Source organism: Diceros bicornis, chromosome X (assembly GCF_020826845.1).
Source record: "Diceros bicornis minor isolate mBicDic1 chromosome X, mDicBic1.mat.cur, whole genome shotgun sequence".
Lineage (NCBI taxonomy): Eukaryota > Metazoa > Chordata > Mammalia > Perissodactyla > Rhinocerotidae > Diceros > Diceros bicornis.
The window spans coordinates 99,158,179-99,180,015 of NC_080781.1; the positions used below are offsets into that span (position 1 = coordinate 99,158,179).

Genomic DNA, 21,837 nt, shown 5'->3' on the forward strand with positions numbered 1-21,837 from the left:
TAAGTGCAAGAGTGTAGGTGTGAGACTGTTTGTTGGGAAGAGTGATTTCTTGGGTGTAAATTTGTATGCTTAATTGGAACAGGGTGTGCTCCCCTGGACACATGATCTATAAGCATGAGAATGCATGTTAGCATATTTCTGAGGAGCCAGTAAGTTTGTTTTAAAAGTGATCTTGGTAATTTGTCAATATATTTGAATAAGTAACTTGTGAGCAAGTGTGTGATTGAATGCAACTGTTGGTATGCGATGTAATTGAGTGAACGTGTGAGTTTCTTGGTAGAGTGTGACCATATATGTGTCCCAGTGAATACAGGAGTAAGTTATGGTTTGGGACCATGATAACTTGCATGGGTAAGGGAATGTGTCTGTATAACAGCCATGCATCTATCTAACATGTGAGTTACCTTGTAATCCCCTTCATGCGTGTGAATGAATATGTACTTAGGGTCGTGAAGTGTGTGAGGTGTGGGAATTTTTTCATGCCTGAATGTGTGACCATTTGGGTGGGAATGGATGTTTTCATGTGTACGTATGTGGGTAAATTTGTCAGCATGTGAATTTGCAGAGTGGATTGTAAGCGTGTTAATGTGAGTGAGTGAATGTGTAAGTGTGTGTGTACATGGGAAGGAACATGTATCTTCTTTAGAGTGAATATGTGAGGCTCTCCATCTCTGAGTTTCCTGACAGGGAGGTTTGTGTGCTCAAGCGTAAGTTTAAACGTGTGAGTGTGCACATGGAGGTGAGCATGTTTGTGTGAGTCAGTGAATGGGCATGAGTTTATCACTGCCAGTTCGTTAACGGGTTGAGTGCATTTCTGGGAGTGAAAAATGAACCTGAGTATAGGTGCACGGGTGTGTATTTTCTCCTGTTAGTCAATATGCGAGCTTCACAGTGGATGTGAGCACGTTTTAGGGCGAGCATCCATGTGAGCATGTTCCTGATCTTCACAATGTTTATGTGCATGTGAGAGTGAATGTGTGAGTGGGAGCATCTGAGTATATATATTCGAGTCACCATGTGAATGAATTTGTGGGCATGATCATGTGATTGAGTGAATATTGGAAAGTGTTTTTGTGAAGGAGTGAATGTGTCAGTGTGAGCTTCTGGATATATATGTGTCTATGAATATGAGCCATTTTCTGGGCATACTTCAACACATGAATGTTTCAACTTGTTTGTGTGAGTGAGTGAATGTGTATCAGGTGTGTTGCCATGAGCTAGGGAAGAGGTGAGGATATTGGTGTGAGTGACATATCAATGAACTGATGAATGCAAGTGCATAGGAGTGTATTTTCTTCTGGGGGTGAATGTTTGAGCTACATGGAGGACGTGCGCATGTCTGTATGTGAGTGTCTATGTGAACACGTTCCTGATTTTTGTGTGTGTGTGAGGAAACTTCGACCCTAGCTAACATCTGTTGCCAATCCTCTTCTTCTTTGCTTGAGGAAGATTAGACCTGAGCTAACATCTGTGACACTCCTCCTCTATTTTGTATGTGGGACGCTGCCACAGCATGGCTGAAGAGTGGTGTAGGTCTGCACCAGGGATCCAAACCCACAAACACTGGGCCGCCAAAGTGGAGTGCGCCAAACTTAAACAGAAAGCCATGGGGCCGTCACCAACAAGTTCCTGATTTTAAGCAGTGTTAAGGTGTATGTGGGAGTGTGGGAGTGGGAGCATCAGAATGTATATACTTGTGTCCTTGAGTGAGTGGATCTATGGGCGTGGTTGTGTTACTGAGTGAATGTTTGAACATGTTTGTGTCCAGGACTGAACACGCCAGTAGGTACGTGTGAATGTCTATGTGTCTGTGAATGGGAGTGAATTGGTGGGCAACTTTGAGTGTTTTGTGAGTGATTGCATGAGTGTATGCATGCGAGCACATCTGTCTGGACAATGGCCGTGTGAGCCTGTAAATGGGTGAGAGTGTTCCCTTGGATATAAATTTGCATACTTAAAGTGAACATTTATTCCTGCTCACCTGTATAAATGAATCTGTAAGCAGGTGAATCATGTAAAGCATATTCATGTATAGTGGATGGGCAAGTAGGCCTTCTTGTGATCTTGGTAATACATGACTACATTGGAGGAAGGTAATTTGTGCCCCTATGTATGAGAAAACGCAACGGAATTTATGTAAATGAGTGAATTGCTGAGCCTCTGAGTCAGTGTGAGCTTGTTTGTGTGGAACTATATTAGTGACCATGGTATTGTTCATGACAAGGAAAACCTGCATGGGCAAATGAATGGGTCAGTTTGTGTATATAAACACAATGAGCATGTCTATAACACGAGTGAATTTGTAATTACTCTCATGTGTGAGTGAACGTGTCAATTTGGTCACATCAGTGGGTGGGGCATGGGAAATTTGGCCTAAGTATATGAACGTTTGCGGGTCTGAGGCTGAATGTATGTAAATATGTGTTAACACGTATAGGTAAATCTGTCACTACGTGCGTTTGAGTAGTGAACTAGAAGTGTGTTAAGGTTAGGGAATGAATGTTGGAATGCACGCATACATGTGAGTTTGCCCACTCATCAGTGTGAACAGGTGAACAGGACATCTGAGAGTATGTAACTAGGACAATATTTGAGTGTTGATGTTAATGTTTGCATGCGTTCAAGTCCATCCCTGACTGTGTGACCATGTGCATGGATGTGAGCACATTTGTGTGAGTGAGTGAATATGTATCAGGTTCACTGCTGTGAGCTAGTTAACCTAGTGTGAGCATATGAGTGTGAGTGAAACATGAGCACATACATACCAGGACATGTGAGTGTATTTTCTTTTGTGTGTGAATGTTTGAGATCCGAGGTGGACCTGAGCATGTTTGTGTGCACACGTCAATGTGCGAGGCTCCTGGATTTCGAGAATGTGAATGACGTGTAGTGAAGATGCGAGTGGGAGCCTCTGAGCATATCTATTTGTAGCCCTGTGTGAGAGAATTTGAGGGCATGCTCATTTGATGAAGTGCATGTTTGAGAATGTTTGTGGGAAGGACTGATGTCTCAGTGCATTCACGTGAATGCATAGGTGTTTTTGAATGTGAGAGACTTTTTGAGCTTGAGTGTGTGACTGAGTGCGTTTTGTGAGTAAGGGAAAGCAAGAGTGTCCGCATATCAGAATGCAAGAGGCTGTGTGTGAGACTGTGCATTGGGAAGGGTGATTTCTCGGGTGTAAATCTGCATGCTTAAAGGGAACATGGTGTGCTCACCTGAATACATGAATCTATAAGCATGTGATTGTATGTTAGCATATTCCTGAGTAGCCAGCAAGTTTGTTTTCCAAGTGATCTTGTTCATTTGTGAATATATGTGAATAAGTAACTTGTGAGCACGCATGTGATTGAAAGCAACAGATGTTGTGCAATGTAAATGAGATAACTGGTGACCTTCTTTGTGCATGTGACCATATTTGTGTGCCAGTGAAAATAAGAGTAAGTTATTTTGGGGGACCATGAAAATTTGCATGGCTGAGGGAATGTGTGTGTAACAGCCATGTGTATATCTGAAGTGTGAGTTAACTTGTAATGCCCTACATGTGTGTGAATGAATATGTAATTAAGCTCATGAGAGTGAGTGAGGTGTGGGAAATCTATTGTGTGTGAACATGTGACCATATGGGTGGGAATGGATGTTAGCATATGTATGCACGTGGGTAAATTTCTCAGAATATGCATTTGCATAGTGAATTGCAAAAGTGTGTTAGTGTGAGTGAGTGAACGTGTAAGCATGTGCATATATTGGAACATTTAACTTCTTCAGAGTGAATATGTGAATCTCCCCATCTCTGAGTTTGCAGACATAAATATTTGTGTGCTCAAGCGTATGTTTGCACTTGTGACCATGTACATGGAGGTTAGCATGTTTGTGTGAGTTAGTGAAGGGGCATCAGTTTTTCACTGCTAGTTAGCTAATGGGTTGAATGCATTGCTGTGAGTGAAATATGAACATGACTATAAGTGCATGTGAGTATACATTCTTCCATGAGTCAACATTTGAGTTTCACGGTGGATGTGAGCACATTTTTGTGAGAGCATCCATGTAAGCACGTTCCTGATCTTCACAACATTAATGTGCATGTGAGAGTGGGAGCATTTGAGTATATATATTTGAGTCCCTGTGTGAAAGAATTTGTGGGCACGGACATGTGATTGAGTGAATATTTGAGCACATTTGCATGAAGGAGTGAACGGGTCTGTGTGCGTGTGTGAACGTATATGTTTCTTTGAATGTGAGCAATGTTGTGGGTATATTGGAATGAGTGACTTTTTCAGTGTGTTTTGAGAGTGAGTGAATGTGTGAACACGTGTAGGAATGTGAGCACGCCTTTTATGACAGTTTAAGGTGAGCCTGTTCTAGGGTAAGTGTGTAATTGAGTGTAAATTTGTGCTTCACAAGTGAATATTTATGTGTCTCATCTCTATCAATGAGTATGATAGCATGTAGCATCCTCTTAGCCTACTGGTGTGAAATGAGCTGGTAAGTGTGCTTTTCGTGTGACGTAGATAACATATGACTATATTTGAATAAGGTAATTTGTGAGCATGTCTGTGAGTGAATGTAACAATTTTTATGTAACGAAGTGTATTGGTGAGATTCTCAGTGAGGGTAGATTCTTGTGCAAGTTACTATGTGAGCATGTTGGGTTTGCGACGATGATGATTTGCATGGGAATGTGAATATGTGAGTGTGTGCATACCAGTGCAATGAGTGTCTCCAGTGTGAACCTGTAATCACTTTCCTGTGTATATGTGAATGTGTGATTATGCTTCTGTGAGTGAGCTATGAGGTGTTTTTTCTGAGTGCGAGAAAGTATGACCATCAGGGTGTTAATAAACGTGTGTAGGTGTATTTGCGTGAGTCAATTTTTCAGTATGTACATTTGTGTGAGTGAATTGTAAGCGTGCTAATATGAGTAAGGGAATGTTTGTGCGTCTGAATTTATTTGAGGACGTAAGTTCGTGAGAATGTGTAAACATACACATAGGAGCACGTGTTGGGTTGACAACAGTTCAGTGCTGACTTGAAGTTTTGTGTCTTTTAACATCCATGTTTCATGGTGGACGTGAGCATGTTGTGCAAGCATCCATGTGAGCATGTTGCTGATATTCACAATGTTAATGTGCATGTGTAAGTGAATGTGTGAGTGGGAGCATCTGAGTATACATATTTGCATCCCTGTGTGAATGAAATGGTTGGCCTGATGCAAAGACTGAGCAAACATTTGAGCATGTTTGTGTGATTCAGTGAATGTGTCAATGTGGGCATCCGCATGTATATATATCTATGAAGATGAGCAATTTTCTGGGCATATTTCAATGTGTGAATGCTTCAACATGTTTGTGTGATTGAGTGAATGTGCATCAGGTCCATTGCCGGGAGTTAGTTAACAGATGAGGATATTTGTGTTAGTGGAATATGAATGAACTGAGGAACGAAAGTGCATAGGAGTGTATTTTCTTCAGGGGAGAATATTAGAGCTGACTGGAGGATGTGAGCACGTCGGTACGTAATTCTCTATGTGAACATGTTGCAGATAATGAAGAGTGTTAGCCTGCATGGTAAGTGAGGGAGTGAGTGGGAGCATCCAAAAGTATAAATTTGTATAAACATGTGAGTGAATCTACAGGTATGGTCATGCGATTGAGTGAATGCTTGAGCACGCTTGTGACCAGGAGGGAACATGCCATTAGGTACGTGTGAATGTCTAAGTGTCAGTGAATGGGAATGAATTAATGGGCAGGTTTGTTTTGTGAGTGATTGCATGAGTGTATGCATGTGAGCACATCTGACTGGACAATGCATGTGTGAGCCTGTAAATGGGTGAGAGTGTTCACTTGGATAAAAATTTGCATACTTAAAGTGAACACTTACATATGCCCACCTCTATAAATGAACTTGTGAGAAGACAAATCATGTTAAGCATATTTGTGTAGAGTGGATGGGCAAGTATGCCTTCTTGTGATCTTTGTAATATGTGACTATACAGCAGGAAGATAATTCGTGCCCACGAGTGTGATTAAATGTAACGCGTTTTATGTAAATGAGTGAATCGGTGAGCTTCTACGTCAATGCGAGCACGTATGTGTGCAATTATATTTGTGACTAAGGTAATGTTCATGACAAGGAAAACCCGCATGGGCAAATGAATGGGAGGATTTTCACGTATAAACACAATGAGCATGTCTGGAACGTGAGTGATTTTTTAATTACTCTCATGTGTGAGTGATGGTGTCAATTTGGTCAGTGAGTGGGGCACGGGAAATTGACCGTCAGTATACGAATGTTGATGGGTGCGAGGGTGAATGTATGTAAATCGGTGTTAACATCAGGAGGTAAATATGTCACTATGTACGTTTGAGTAGTGAACTGGAAACCTGTTAAGCTTAGGGAATGAAGGGGTGAATGCACACATATGTGTGAGCTTCCTGCTTCATAACTGTGAACGTGTGAACTCACACATCTGAGAGTGTGTAACTAGGGAACGATTTGAGTGTTCATGTAAATGTTTGCATGCGTTCAAGTGCATCCCTGAATTTGTGACCATGTGCATAGCTGTTAGCATGTTTCTGTGAGTGGGTGAATAGGTATCAGATTCACTGTTTCCTTCTAGTTAACCTAGTGTGAGCATATTGGTGCCAGTGAAACGTGAGCACCAACATGCTGGGACATGCGAGTGTATTTTCCTATGTGACTAAACGGCTGAGATCCCAGGTGGACCTGAGCACGTTTGTGTGCATAAGTCCACGAGAGCATCTCCTGGATTTTGAGAATGTGAATGACCTGTGTAGTGAAGGTGTGAGTGGGAGCCGCTGAGCGTATCTATCTATAGCCCAGTGTGAGAGGATTTGTGGGCATGGTCATTTGATGGAGATAATGTTTGAGCATGTTTGGGGGAAGGACTGAATGTGCCAGGGCATGCGTGTGAATGAATAAGAGTTTTCTAATGTGAATGTGTATGTGTGAGACTGCTCATTGGAAAGAATGATTTCTCAGGAGTAACACTGCATGCTTAAAGGGAACATGGTGTACTCACCTGGACACATGAATCTATGAGCATGTGAATGTATGTTAACCTAGTTCGGAGTAGCCAGAGAGTTTGTTTTCCAAGTGATCTTGTTCATTTGGGAATATATTTGTATAAGGAACTTGTGAGCATGAGTGTGATTGAGTGCAACTGTTGGTATGTAAGGTAACTGAGATAACTGGAAAGCTTCTTGGTGAGTATGACCACCTCGGAGAAAGTTATTGTTTTGGACCATTAAATTTGCGTGCATAAGGGAATGTGTGTATGCAACTGCAGTGTGTATACCTGAAGTGTGAGTTAACTGGTAATCCCCTTCCTGTGTGTGAATGAATACGTCATTAAGGTCATGAGAGTGAGCAAGGTGTGGGAAATTTTTCGTGCCTGAATGTGTGACCATTTGGGTGGGAATGCATGTTAGCACTTGTCATATGTGGGTAAATTTGTCAGCACGTGCATCTGCAGAGTGAGGTGTAAGCGTGTTAATGTGAGCGAGTGAGTGTGTAAGTGTGTGTGTACATGGGAAGGGACATGTATCTTCTTTAGAGTGAATACGTGAGACTCTCCATCTCAGAGTTTCCTCTCAGGAAGGTTTGTGTGCTCAAGCATAAGTTTAAACGTGTGACCATGTACATGGATGTTAGCATGTTTGTGCAAGTCAGCGAACGGGCATGAGTTTATCAGCACTGGCTTGCTAACGAGTTGAGTGCATTTCCGGGAGTGAAAAAGGAACCTGAGTGTAGGTGCACGGGCATGTACATTCTCCCCTTAGTCAATATGCGAGCTTCACAGTGGATGTGAGCACGGTTTAGGGAGAGCATCCATGTGAGCATATTTCTGATGTTCACAACGTTAATGTGCATGTGAGAGTGAATGTGTGAGCGGGAGCAACTGACTATGTATATTTGAGTCCCTGTGTGAATGAATTTGTGGGCATGATCATGTGATTGATTGAAAAACTGTGCATGTTTGTGTGGAGGAGTGAACGTGTCACTGTGTGTGTGAATGTATACGTGTCTTCGAATGAAAGCAACTTTGTGGGCATATTTGAACGGGTGACTACTTGAGCATATTTTGTGAGTGATGGATGTGTGAGCCCGTGTCTGAATGTGAGCTCGTCTTTCTATGACAGTTTCAGTGTGAGCCCGTTCAAGGGTGAGTGTGTAATTCAGTGTAACTTTGTGCTTCTCGAGTGAATTTTTATGCATTCTCATCTCTATCAATCTATTTGTTAGCATGGAAAATCTGGTTAGCTCACGGGTGCCAAATGAGCCAGTAGGTGTGCTTTTCCTGTTACCTTTGTAACATATGACTATATTTGAATAAATTAATTTGTGAGTATGTGTGTGAGTGAATTTAATGGTTTTATGTAACTAAATGCATTGGTGAGATCCTCAATAAAAGTAGGTCCTTGTGCAGGTTAATATGTGAGCATGCTGGGTTTGTGATGATGAGGAGGCACATGGGAATGGGAATGTGTGTGTGCGTATAGGTGCCGTGAGTGTCGGCATTGCGAAATGGTAAGCACTGGCACGTAATGAGGGAATGTGTCTCATGCTTATATGAGGGAAATATGAAGTACTTTTTGTGAGTGTGTGGATGTCTGACCATCGTGGGGTGAATATACGCTTGTAGGTGTATGTGTGAGTCAATGTTTCAGTATGTACATTTGAGTGAGTGCCTTGTGAGCATGTTACTAGAAGTAAGGGAATGTTTGCGCATGTGAACTTATTTGAGCGTGCAGTTTCATGGGAGTAAATGTGTGAACTTACACAGAGGAGCGTGTGTTGGGTTGACAACATTTCAGTGCTGACTTGAAGTTTTGTTGCTTTTAAGGTGTTATGTTTCATTGTGGATGTGAGAATGTTTTTGCACGAGCATCCACTTGAGCATGTTCCTGATTTTCACAATATTAAAGTGCATGTGTAAGTGAATGTGTGAGTGGGAGCACGTGAGTGTAAATATTTGCACCCCTGTGAGAATCAATTCGTTGGCATGGTCCAATGACTAAGCAAATCTTTGAGCATGTTTCTGTGATGGAGTGCTGTGTCAGTCTTGGCAATCCCGTGGATCTGTATCTGTGAATAGGAGCGATTTTCTGGACATATTTCAACGCATGAATGCTTCAACGTTTTGTGTGAATGAGTGAATGTGTATCAGGTTCATTGTGTTAGCTAGTGAACAGGTGAGGATATTTGTGTGAGTGGAACATGAATGAACAGATGAATGAAAGTGCATAGGTGTGTATTTTCGTCTAGGGGTAAGTATTTGAGTTGACTGGAGGATGTGAGTGTGTTTGTATGTCAGTGTCTACGGGTACATGTTCCTGATTTTAAAGAGTGTTAATGTGCATATGTAAGTGAGGGTGTGACTGGGAGCATTCAAAGGTGTATATTTGTATCCCTGTGTGAGCAAATCTATAGGTATGGTCATGCGATTGGCTGAATGTTTGAGCATGCTTATGTCCAAGAGGGAACACGCCATCAGGTAAGTGTGACTGTCTGTGTCTGTGAACGGTAGTGAATTGCTGGGCAGGTTTGTGTGTTTTGGGAGTGATTGAATTAGTGTTTGTTGTGAGCTCATCTCTCTGTACAATGCCTGTGTGAGCCCATAAATGGGTATGATTGTCCTCTTGGATAGAAATTTGCATAGTTAAAGTGAACCTTTACATGTGCTCACCAGTATAAATGTATTGGTAGGCAAGAGAATAATGTTAAGCATATTCGTCTAGAGTGGATCGGCAAGTATGTCTTCTTGTCATCTTGGTAATATGTGACTACATTGGAAGAAGGTAATTTGTGCCTGTATGTGTGAGTAAATGTTATGGATTTTATGTAAATGAGTGAATCTGTGAGCTGCCATGTCAGTGTGAGCATGTTTTTGTGCAATTATATTTGTGACCATGGTATTGTTCACAACAAGGAAGATCTGCATGGGCAAATGAATGGATCGGTTTGCATGTATAAACACAATGACCATGTATGGAACATGAGTGAATTTGTAATTACTCTCAGGTGTGAGTGAACGTGTCAACTTGGTCACATCAGTGAATGGGGTATGGGACATTATCCGTAAGCATATGAATGTTTTTGGGTACGAGGGTGAATGTACATAAATATGTGTTAACATGTGTAGGTAATCTGTCACTATGTGCGTCTGAGTAGTCAACTGGAAGCATGTTTCAGTTAGAGAAAGAATGTTTGAATGCACACATTCATGGGAGCTTGCTCACTCATAGTGTGAACATGTGAACTCGTATATCTGACAGTGTTGATGTAAATGTCTGCATGTGTTCAAGTGCATCCCTGAATTTGTGACCACGTTCATAGATGTTAGCATGTTTATGTGAGTGAGTGAATATGTGTCAGGTGCGCTGTTTTGATCTAGTTAACCTAGGGTGAGCGTATTAGTCTAAGTGACACAGGAGCACATACGCACTAGGACATACGAGTGTATTTTCTTTTGTGAGTGAATGTTTGAGATCCAAGGCAGATGTGAGCATATTTCAGTGCATACGTACATGTGAGCATCTCCTAAATTTCATGAATGTGAATGACATGTGTAGTGAAGGTGTGAGTGGGAGCTTCTGAGCATATCTATTTGTAGCCCAGTGTGAAAGAGTTTGTGGGCATGGATGGAGTGAATGTCTGAGCATGTTTGTGGGAAGGAGTGAATGTGCCTGTGCATGTACATGAATGCATAAGTGTTTTTGAATGTGAATGACATTTTGAGCATCTATGTGTGAATATTTGAGAGTGTTTTGTGAGTGAGTGAATGCATGAGTGTCCACATGACTGAGTGCAAGAGTGTATCTGTCAGAGTGTTCATTGGGAAGAGTGATTTCTTGGGTGTAAATTTTCATGCTTAAAGGGATTATGCTGTGCTCATCTGGATACATGAATCTAGAAGCATGGGAATGTATGTTAACCTATTTCTGATGAGCCAGTTATCTTGTTTTCCAACTGATCTTGTTCATTTGTGAATATATTTGAATAAGGAACTTGTGAGGATGTGTGTGATGGAGTGAAACTGTTGGTATGTAATGTAATTGACATAACTGGTGAGCTTCTTGATGAGTGTGACCATATTTGTATGCAAGTCAATACAGGAGTAAGTTATTGTTTGGGACCATGAAACTTTCCATCGGAAAGGGAATGTGTGTGTAACAGCCATGTGTATACCTGCAGTGTCAGTTAACTTGTAATCCCCTGCATGTGTGCAAATGAATATGTAATTGAAGGTCATGAGAGTGAGTGAGGCACAGAAAATTTTTCGTGCCGGATGTGTGACCATTTGGGTGGGAATAGATGTTAGCATTCGTACGTATGTGGGTAAAGTTGTAAGCCTGGGCATTTGCAGAGTGAATTGTAAGCATGCTAATATGAGTGAGTAAATGTGTAAGCATGTGTGTACATGGGAAGGAACAGGTATCTTCTCTAGAGTGAATATGTGAGGCTCTCCATCTCTGAGACTCCTGACAGGGAGGTCTGTGTGCTCTGGCATAAGTTTAAACGTGTGACAATGTACATGGAGGTTAGCATGTTTGCATGAGTCACTGAACGGGCATGAATTTATCACTGACAGTTCGTTAATGGGTTGAGTGCATTTCTGGGAGTGAAAAATGAACCTGAGTGTAGGTGCACAGGCGTGTGTGTTCTCCTGTTAGTTCAATATGCGAGCTTAAATGGCAGATGCGAGCATGTTTTAGGGCGAGCATCCGTGTGAGGATGTTCCTGATCTTCACAGCGTTCATGTGCATGTGAGAGTGAATGTGTGAGCGGGAGCATCTGACTATATATATTGGAGTCCCCGTGTGAATGAATTTGTGGGCATGATCATGCGATTTTGTGAATACTGGAGCATGTTTGTGTGATGGAGTGAACGTGTCAGTGTGTGTGTGAACATACATGTGTCCTTGAATGTAAGGGATCTTGTGGGCGGGTTAGAGTGGGTGACTATTTGAGCATATTTTGAGAGTGAGTGAACGTGTGAGCTTGTGTATGAATGTGAGCATGTCTTTCTAGAACAGTCTAAGATGAGCCTGCTCAAGGGTGAGTGTGCCACTCAGTGTAAATTTGTGCTTCTCAAGTGAATGTGTATGCGTTCTCATCCCTATCAATTAATTAGTTAATATGGAAAGTCCAGTTAGCCTACTTGTGAGTTGTGAGCGGGCAAGTGTGCTTTTCATGTGACCATGAGAACTTGTTACTATAATCACATAAGGTAAATTGGGAGCAGGTGCATGAGGGAATGTAAGAATTCTTACTGTAACCAAGTGAATTGGTGAGAGATCCTTAGCCAGGGAACGTTCTCATGCAAGTCAATACGGGAGCACGCTGTGTTTGTGATGATGATAATTCGCATGGGAAAGAGAACGGGTGAGCATGTGCGTAGAATTGCATTGAGTTTCTGCAGATTGAAATTGTCATCGCTTTCAAGAGCACGAGTCCTCATGTCATTGTGCTTCCATTAGTGAGGGAGGAGGTATTCTGTGTGAGTGAGTGAACGTCTGAGCTTCGGAGTGTGAATATGTTGTGGTAGGTGTATGTGTGCCAGTCAATTTGTCAGTATGTACGTTTGAGTGAGTGAAGTGTAAGCATCTTAATAGCAGTGAGGGAATGTGCGTGTGTCTCAATATATTTGAGCAGGTACCTTTGTGAGAGTGAATGTGTGAACTTACACAAATGAGGGTTTGTTGGGTTGACAATACATGAGTGTTGACGAAAATCTTTATTCGTTTAAAAGTGTATGTTTCATGCTGGATGTGAGCGCATTTTCACACGAGCATCCAAGTGAGCATGTTGCCGATAGTCACGATATTAAAGTGCACGTGTCAGTGAATGAGTGAGTGGGAGCATCTGAATATATATACTTGAGTAGCTGTGTGAAAGAACTGGTTGGCCTGGTCAAAGGACTGAGCGAATATTTGAGCATGTCTGTGTGATGCAGTGAATGTGTCAGTGTGAGCATCGAGATGTGTATGTGTCTATGAACGTGAGTGGTTTTCTGGGCATAGTTCAAGGCATGAATGCTTCAACGGGTGTGGGTGAGGGAGTAAATGGCAAGCAGGTTCATTGCCGTGAGCTAGGTAACAGGTGAGGGTATTTGTGTGAGTGAAATATGAATGAGCAGATGAATGGAAGTGCATAGGAGTGTATTTTCTTCTAGGGGTGAATATTCAAGCTCCATGGAGGATGTGAGCGTGTTTCTCTGGGAATGTCTATGTGGACAGGTTCCTGATTGCCGAGCACCTTATGGTGCATGTGTACGTCCGCATGTGAGTGGGAGCGTCCAAAGCTACGTATTTGTGTCCTGTGTGAGGGACTATGCTGGCATGGTCCTGATCGAGTGAGCATGTTTGTGGGAAAGACTGATATCGCAGTGCGTGCATGTGAATGCATGTGTTTCTGAGTGTGAATGAAGGTTTGAGCTTCAGTGTGTGAATACCAGAGCACATTTTGTGAACGAGGGAAAGCATGAGTTTCCGCATGTCCCAGTGCAAGTGTCTATGTGTGAGACCGTTCATTGGGAAGGGTGATTTCTCAGGTGTAAATCTGCATGCTTAGCGGGAAGATGGTGTGCTCCCCTGGATACATGAATCAATAAGTACGGCAATGCGTGTTAGCATATTTCTGAGAGCCAGAAAGTTTGGCTTTCAAGTGATCATGTTAATGTCTGAATACATTTAAATAGGGAACTTGTGAGTGTGAGAGAGAGTGAACGCAAATTCTGGTATGTAATGTAACTGAGTGAACGTGTGAGCTTCTTGGTAAGTGTGACCGTGTTTGTGTGCAAGTGAATATAGGAGTAATTTACTGTTGAGGACCATGAGGACTTGCATGGGTAAGGGAATGTGTGTGCACACCTGCCATGCATGTGTATGAGGTTTGAGTTAACTTGTAATCCCCTTCATGTGTATGAATTAATATTTAAGTAAGCTCATGAGAGTGAGTGAGGTGTGGGAAATTTTTCATGCGTGACTGTCTGATCATCTGGGTATGAATGGATATTAGCAGGTGTCCACAAGTTTGTAAATTTGTCAGTATATGAATTTGCACGATGATATGCTAGCATGTTAACTTGTGTGAGGGAACGTGCATGCGTGTGCATACATATGTGAGGCTCTATCTCATTATAGTGAACATGTGAATTTGTACATCTGTGAGTATGCTGGCATAAATGTTTGTGTGTTCAAGTGTATGTTTAAATTTGTCACCATGTAGATGGAGGTTAATATGTTTGTGTGAGTTAGTGAATGGGCATCAATTTATTACTCCTAGTTAGTTAATGAGTTGAGTGCATTTCTGAGTGAAATATGAACCTGAGCGTAAGGGCATGTTAGTGTATTTTCTTCTGTGAATAAATATTTAAGCTTCATGGTGGAGGTGAGCATGTTCCTTATTTTCACAATGTTTATGTCATGTGTAATTGATTGTTGTGCGGGAGCATATGATTATATATATTTGAGTCCCTGTGTGAATGAATTTGTGTGCATGATCACGTGACTGAGTTAATAATTTGGCATGTTTGTGTGAAGGAGTGAATCAGTGTGAGCATTTGAATGTGAATGTGTGTATGAAAATGAGCGATTTTGGGGGCATATTTCAATGCAAAAATGCTTAAACTTGTTTGAGGAAGTCAATGGGTATCGTTGTGTATATATGTATGTGTCCTCGTAACAGTGTATGTGTGAGCCACCTCTTGGTGTTTCACCCTGAGCGTAATTTTGTGTTTAAGTGACTATTTCCATGTTCTCACTTTATGTATGGATGTGAGCATGTTTGTTTGTCATCAGTGTATAACGGGTTTCTTTCATTATCTTGTTTACATGTAAGTATATCTGAGTAACGTAATGTGTGTGTATGTGTGTAAGGGAAAGTAAGTGTTTTATGTGTTGTGGACATTTGTGAGCTTGTTGGTGACTGTATGCATGTTTGTGTGCAAGTTAATCTCTAAGCATGTTTCTGTTTGAGACAATTACAAGTCGCAATTGTAATTGAATGTGTGATTGTGGACCTAGAAACCTAACACCCGTGGTGTATGGATGAGTTTGTTATCATATTCATGTGTGTGAATGTGTAACAATACTCCTGTGAGTCATTGAGTTGTGCGCATGTTTGTGTGAGAGAATGTATGTGAGTGTGTAAGTATGTCTACTTGTGCGAGTAATTTGTTGATATGTTCATTGGTGTGACTCAATTACAATCATGTTAACATAGGTCAGGGTGTGATTCTTTGCATATATGTGAGTACAGACATTTTTAAAGTGAATATGTGAACTTGTACATGTCTTAGAGTGTGCTAGTGGTAGAATACTTGAGTGGTGAAGCAAATGTCTGTGTTCATGTGCGTGCATTAACTTGTGAGCATATGCATGGATGATAGCATTTTCATGTGAGCATATGACTGTGTATTATGTTCATTTTGTGAGCATATTAATGTGTGTGTATACTGCATGGGCAAAATGTGAGGGAGCCAATGCGTGACCATGCTCATGGATATGAGTGAAATCGTGAGCATATTTGTGTGAATGAGTGAAAGCATGAGCCTGTGGGTGTGAATGTGTCTGCATTATTGAGTTTTTAGTCAGTGTGTTCGTTTGGAAGAGTGAATGCTATGCATGTTAATGTGAGTGAGCGAGTGTGTGCGTATATGTGAGGATGTACATTGTGAGTGTGAATATGTGAACTTGTACAAGTCTTCTAGTGTGTTTGTGTTTGAATTGTTTGTAGTTGAGTGTTGAATGTCTATGTGCGCATGTGCACGTGTGTGAATTTCTGAGCATGTACATGAATGATGGCATAGTCATGTAAGTGTGAAGGTTTATCGTGTTTAATTCAGTGAGTTTGTTAAAGTGTGAGTATATTGTATGAGTGAAATGTGAGTATGAGTGTGTTAGTGTATCTATGTGTGAGTGAATGTTTGAGCTTTGTGATGAGTTTGATCACTTTTGTGTGAAAGCGTATATGTGAGTATCTTCCTGATTGTGAGCATATTAATGAGCATAAAAAGTGAATGGGTGTGTAGGAGAATCTAAGTATTTATGTCTCCACGTGTGTGAAAGTGTCAGCATGTTCATGTGATTGAGCAACTGTTTGAGCATGTCTGTGTGAAGGAGTAAATCTGTCAGTGTGTGTGTGTGTGTGTGTGTGTGTGTGTGGCTGTGTTTCTGTATGAGAGTCAATTCATGAGCATGTTCTTGTGAGTTAATGTATGAAGGTGGTTTGTTAGTACGTGAATGTGTGTACGTGAGCCCGTCTATCAGTAACTGAGCATATGTGAGCCTTTTCTGGGGAGAGTGTTTTATTGTGAAGAAATCTGTATGTTTCAGTGAATATTTTCTGTGTGCTCATTTGTATGAGTGAATTTGTGAGCACTTGCATGCATGTTAGCCTATTCATGTGTAATGATTGTGTATGTGTATTTTTGTGTGATACCTGAATGTGAGTGTATTTGTATAATGGAAAGTATGTGTCTGAGTGAATGTATTACACTTTTGAATTTGAGATTATTTGCGAGCTTCTTGGTAGGTGTAAGTATGTTTCTCATGATGTGCCTATGTGAGTAAATTCTTGTTTGTGACAACGATATGGATAAGTGAATGTGTGATTATGTGCATATAAATGTAATGAGTGTGTCATGTGTGAGTGAATTTGTGATCACATTCATTTGTGATTGAATGTGATAATCCTCGTGTAAGTGAAGTGCGAGTGCATGTTTAAGTGAATGAATGTGTAGGTGTGTGTATATGTGAGTATGCCCACGTGTGATGGTAAATCTGTTGGTCATTTGAGTGAATTGTAAGTGTCCTAAATTAAGTGAGTGAGGGTGTGCACGTGTATATGAGAATGTACATTTGAGAGTGATTATGTCAACTTGTACATGAGTGTGAGTGTGACAATATTTGAGTATTGAAGTAAATATTTGTGTATTCATGTGTGTGCATGAATTTCTGGGCATGTGTTAGCATGATACCATATTGGTTTCTGTACATGAATATGCATTGTGCTTGTTGGTTTCAGCTTGTTAATGTGAGTATATTGTGTGAGTGAAATGTTAGCATTTGGGCATGCATACATGTGAGTGTATATATGTGTGAGTGAAAGTTTGAGCTTTATGGTTAGTGTGAGTATATTTGTGTGCAAGTGAATATGTGATCATCTTCCTGATTGTGAGCATGTTAATGTGCATGTGTACATGAAGGGGTAAGTGGAGCATCTGAATGTACATATTTATGTCCCTGTGTGACTGAATTTGTGAGCATACCTATGTGATTGAGTGAATGTGTCAGTGTGTGCATGGTGAGTGTATCTGAGTCTGTCTACAAATGTGTGTAAATTTGTGAGCATGTTTGTGTGGGTGAGTGAATGTATGAATGTGTTTAGTGAGTGCATGAACGTTTCAGCATGCATGTGTATGCAAGAATGTGTGTGACAATTTATGTGCGAGTTGGTTTATGGGTGAGAATATTATAGTGTGTATAAATTTATGTGTTTAAGTAGATACTTTGCGTGTGCTCATATGTATGAGTTTGTGAGCATTTACATGTATGTTAGCATGTTTGTGTTTAGTGGGTGTGTGTTTTTTACAATATGTGAGTGGATCTGAGTAAGGTAATGTGTGAGTATGTGCATGAGTGCATGTAAGTATTTTATGTGTGGAAGTGAATGTGTGAGCTTTTCGGTGAGGGTGAGCATGTTCGTGTGCCAGTGAATAGGTGAACACGTTACAGTTAGTGACAATGATAATTTGCCTGGGTAAGTGAAAGTGTGAGTGTGTGTAACCATGGCAAATGTGTCTTGTGTGTCAGTTAATTTGTGTCTATGATCATGTGTGTGTGAATGGGTGAGAAAGCTCACGTGAGTGAATGAGGTGTGGGCATGTTTGTGTGGGTGAGTGAATATGTGTCCATGAGGGTGTGAACGTATGTATGTCTATGTGAATTATTAAATATATAAATTTGTGTTTTTAGTGACTGAATTGTGTGTTATTGTGAGTAAATGTATAAGTATGTGCATATATGTGAGCATGTTCATTCGTGAGAGTAAACAAGTGAACTGTACATGACAGTGTGGTAGTGTGACAGTACTTGAATGTTGAAGTAAATGTGTGTGTTCTTTTGTATGTGTGAATTTGTGAGCATGTGCATGGATGATAGTGTATTCATGTGAGTAAATGTGTATCGTGTTCATTTGTTTGAGCTTGTTCACGTGTGAGTATGTCATTTGAGTGACTGGTGAGCATATGCATGCATGTGCATTTGAGTGTATCTATGTATGAATGAATGTTTAAACTTCTCGGTAAGTGTGAACATCTCTGTCTGTGAGTGTCTATGTGAGCATGTTCCTGTTTGAGATTTTGTTAATGTGTTGTTGAAAGTGAATGGATGAGTGGGAACATCTCAGTGTATATATTTGTGTCCCTATGTCAGTGAATTTGTGAGCATGTTCGTGGGACTGAATGAAGATTTGAGCATGTTTTGGTGAAAGAATAAACGTGTGCATGCCCATATATCTGTGTCTGTGTATATGAGTGAATTTGTGAGCATGTTTGGTGAGAGTAAATGTGTGTTTTGTTAGTGAGTAAATGTGTGAGTGTATGTATATATGTGTGTTGTCACACATATATGTATGTGTGAGCCTGTGGGTAGCTGATGGTGTTTTATTGTGTAAATATGCGTTTAAAGTGAATACCTGTGTATGACCATCTGTATGAGGGCTTCTGTAAGTACATGCATGCATGTTATCACGTTCGTGTGTAATGAGTGTGTGTTTGTGTGATCTTGTTACCGTGGCAATGTATTTGAGAGGACGATAATTTGAGTGTGTGTGTGAGTGAATGTGTTTTTATGTGTTGAGTAAATCTGTGATCTTCTTGGACAGCATGAGCATCTTCACACGCAAGTGAATACGTGAGCATATTCCTGTTTGTGACAATGATAATTTGCAGGGTTACGGAATTTGTGATTGTGTATAAACATAATGAGTGTGTCTTTTTGTGATTTTGTGATCCTGTTCACGTGCAAGAGTGCATGTATGATAATGCTCATGTGTGTGAGGTGTGAGCAGGTTTGTTTCACTGAGTGAAGGTGTGAGTGTGCAGTGGGAATGTGAGTATGTCTATGTGTTGGAGTAATTGGGTCAGTGTGTATTTTGAGTGAGTGATTGGTAAGTGTGCTAATGTGAGTGAATGTGTGTGTTCATATTTGTGAGCATGTCCATTCCTACGAATGAATATGTGAACCTGTACATGTGAGAACCTGTTAATGCGACAATATTTGACTATTGAAGTGAACGTTTGTGTGTTCATGTGTATGCCTGAAATCTGTGAGCATATGCAAGGATATGAGTACGTTCATGTGAGGCAGTGAATGTGTACTGGGTTCATATGTGTGAGCTTAATTTGTGAGATTTCTTGTGTGAGTGTAGCGTAACCACGTGAGTGGGAGTGCATGTGAGTTTATTCACATGTGAGTGAATGTTTGAGCTTCGTGTTGGATGTGAGCATGTCTGTGTGTAAGTGTATATGTGAGCAGATTCCTTATTTCGAGTGGGTTACTTTGTAAATGAAGGAGTGTATGGGAGCATCTGAGCGTATGCACTTGTGGCCCTGTGGGAGCGAATTTACGTGCATGCTCGTGTGATTAAGTAAATGTTTGAGCAAGTTTGTGTGAACGAGTGAATGTGTCAGTGTCCACGTGAGTGTATCTATGTTGGAGGAGCTCATCGAGAGGACATGACCACTGGTTGACCTGTGAGCTGACCCGGGCAGAGGCTCCTTACCCCTGCCCCTGTCCTTGGAATGTATGTTCTGCCCACCATTCCCACACTAGGAGCCGCTTCAAGGATGCGGCCTTGAGAGAGTAATGTGTTGTCGCGACCACCTGGACTGGATAAGTGACTGAACCCCATTAAGGCCTCTACATAAACTTTTAAGATTCTGGGGGCGGGTGCAGAGATCTACTTGTCTTGCGGTCACCCAAGATAAGCCTCTTGTGTAAGTTCCTTTGCTTATTAAAATTGCCACTTGCCATTCTGGAGAGGTCTGCCTTTCTTTTGTCTCTCCTTGCCTTCCGTGTACAAAGGCCAATTTTGAATTTCACCCGAGGAACTCCCGAGGTGCAAACCAACAATTGGCGAGCCAGCTAGGAGACCAAAGAAATGGATTTTGGGATAGAGACATCCATGGGGGGAGTCTCGGGTTGGCCATCAACCTCTATGTGGGGAGGGGCAGCCCATGTGTTAGATGCTTGTGAGTACCGGGATGCCCCCCAAATACCAAGTGGTTTGATGTGCTTGTTTGAGTAACTCTATACAGCACACTGTGGCAAAGAACGGAAACAAACACCTGCCAGGGTGGGCTGGCCTCTACTGTGGGCAGTTTGGCTGGCTACTGATGTCCAACTAGAGGCAGAAGCTCGAGTCAGAAAGTTGGAAAAGAGCTGAGGTTAGAGAAGGATGTACAGATGTCCACTACTCTGCTAGCTTCAGGGATAGCAGACGAGGTGGGAGAGCAGAATAATCAGTTAGAGGCCTTAGGGTGCCGTTTTGCAAAGCCGTTTTGCATAAGCTGACATGGATTAAGGTCTGAGTGCACATAACAAAGCCTGATTGAGACACTAAGAGGTAGAATCCCTGGGAAGGTGAGGAGAATGAAGGGGAGGATATTGTGGTGATTGACAATGAAATGGAAAAAGCACCCATGCCATCTGACTCCTAGTACAAAGGAAATTTTTAAATAGGAATTACCCTAGATTTCGGATAATAGAAAAAACATACCTCAAAACTCCTAAGAGAAAAACTTGAATTTTTTTCTCTGTCCCTTGAAGATGTAGATCTTATCACATCCTTGAAGTGTAAACACCCAAAACATTGCCCACAATCACCTGAAAGTGAAGAAAAAAAGGAAGGAAAGAGGCTTTTTAAAATACAGACTGCTATAGAAGCTCCCTTGCAGAAAATCTAGTCCACAGCCTCCATAAGATTCCTCATCAAGGGCAAATACAAATCTTAAAAGTCTTCTCCACAAATATTAGTAAAAAGCTTTAGCCATTTGAATAGCTAACCTTAATTGTTCTGTCTGCCAGAGACACAGTTTGGATTCAACTATTATTTACAAACTGCTGAGTTTTGTATTGTTTGTACAATTTGTACCTGATTCACGGCTAAAATTCTAGAATGAAAACTATAGGGTCTCTTGTTTGTGTCTGTCTGTATGTTTATGGATGTCTATGGATGCTTTATGTATGTGTGGTATTCTTCTACCTCTGGATGGTAGTGCCAAAATTAATTTGTAAAAGAGATCTATTTAATTGGCTTAAGGAAAAATAAGCTTTAATATCAATAGCATACTTATATAAAACTAAAACTTAATTTTCTTTCACTTGCCAAAAAAACAAAGTTTTCTTGGACTATTGGTCTGTTCTTGATAACACTGTGAAAAGTTTTTCTGTACTTTTTAAGTAATCTGCCCAGAAAACAAAGATTCTGTGTTTTGTCAAAATAATTCCCCGCACTTCATGATGTCTCCATCAGGTCTTTGATTACTTAAGAAAACTGAGTCTTCTCTATTAAAAGAGCTAAGTTTCTTTTACAACTTATGTAAATAACCTTTTACAACAATGTAACTTTCTGTATTTGCTTTGAAGATTTTGTCACTTTGGTTAAATAGATAACTAAGTATTGTGTCACAGTGACCTATGATTCTATTTAATCAACTGTTGTAAAATCTATTGATATTTTTGACAAACTTCCCCCAAATCAAATTTTACATGAAGTCTTTTTGACCTGGAAATAACTCTGGGATTTTCC

General features: G+C 40.9%; 1 long non-coding RNA gene across 2 annotated transcripts in view; it reads right to left on the minus strand.

Moving 5' to 3' along the window:
• Positions 1-21,837, minus strand: part of LOC131401295 (uncharacterized) — a 62,674-nt gene that overhangs the window by 27,853 nt on the left and 12,984 nt on the right. For both annotated transcript variants that reach the window (XR_009217634.1, XR_009217635.1), the window contains exon 2: positions 20,806-20,912. This is a non-coding gene — a long non-coding RNA (uncharacterized LOC131401295). The remainder of the gene's footprint in view (positions 1-20,805; positions 20,913-21,837) is intronic.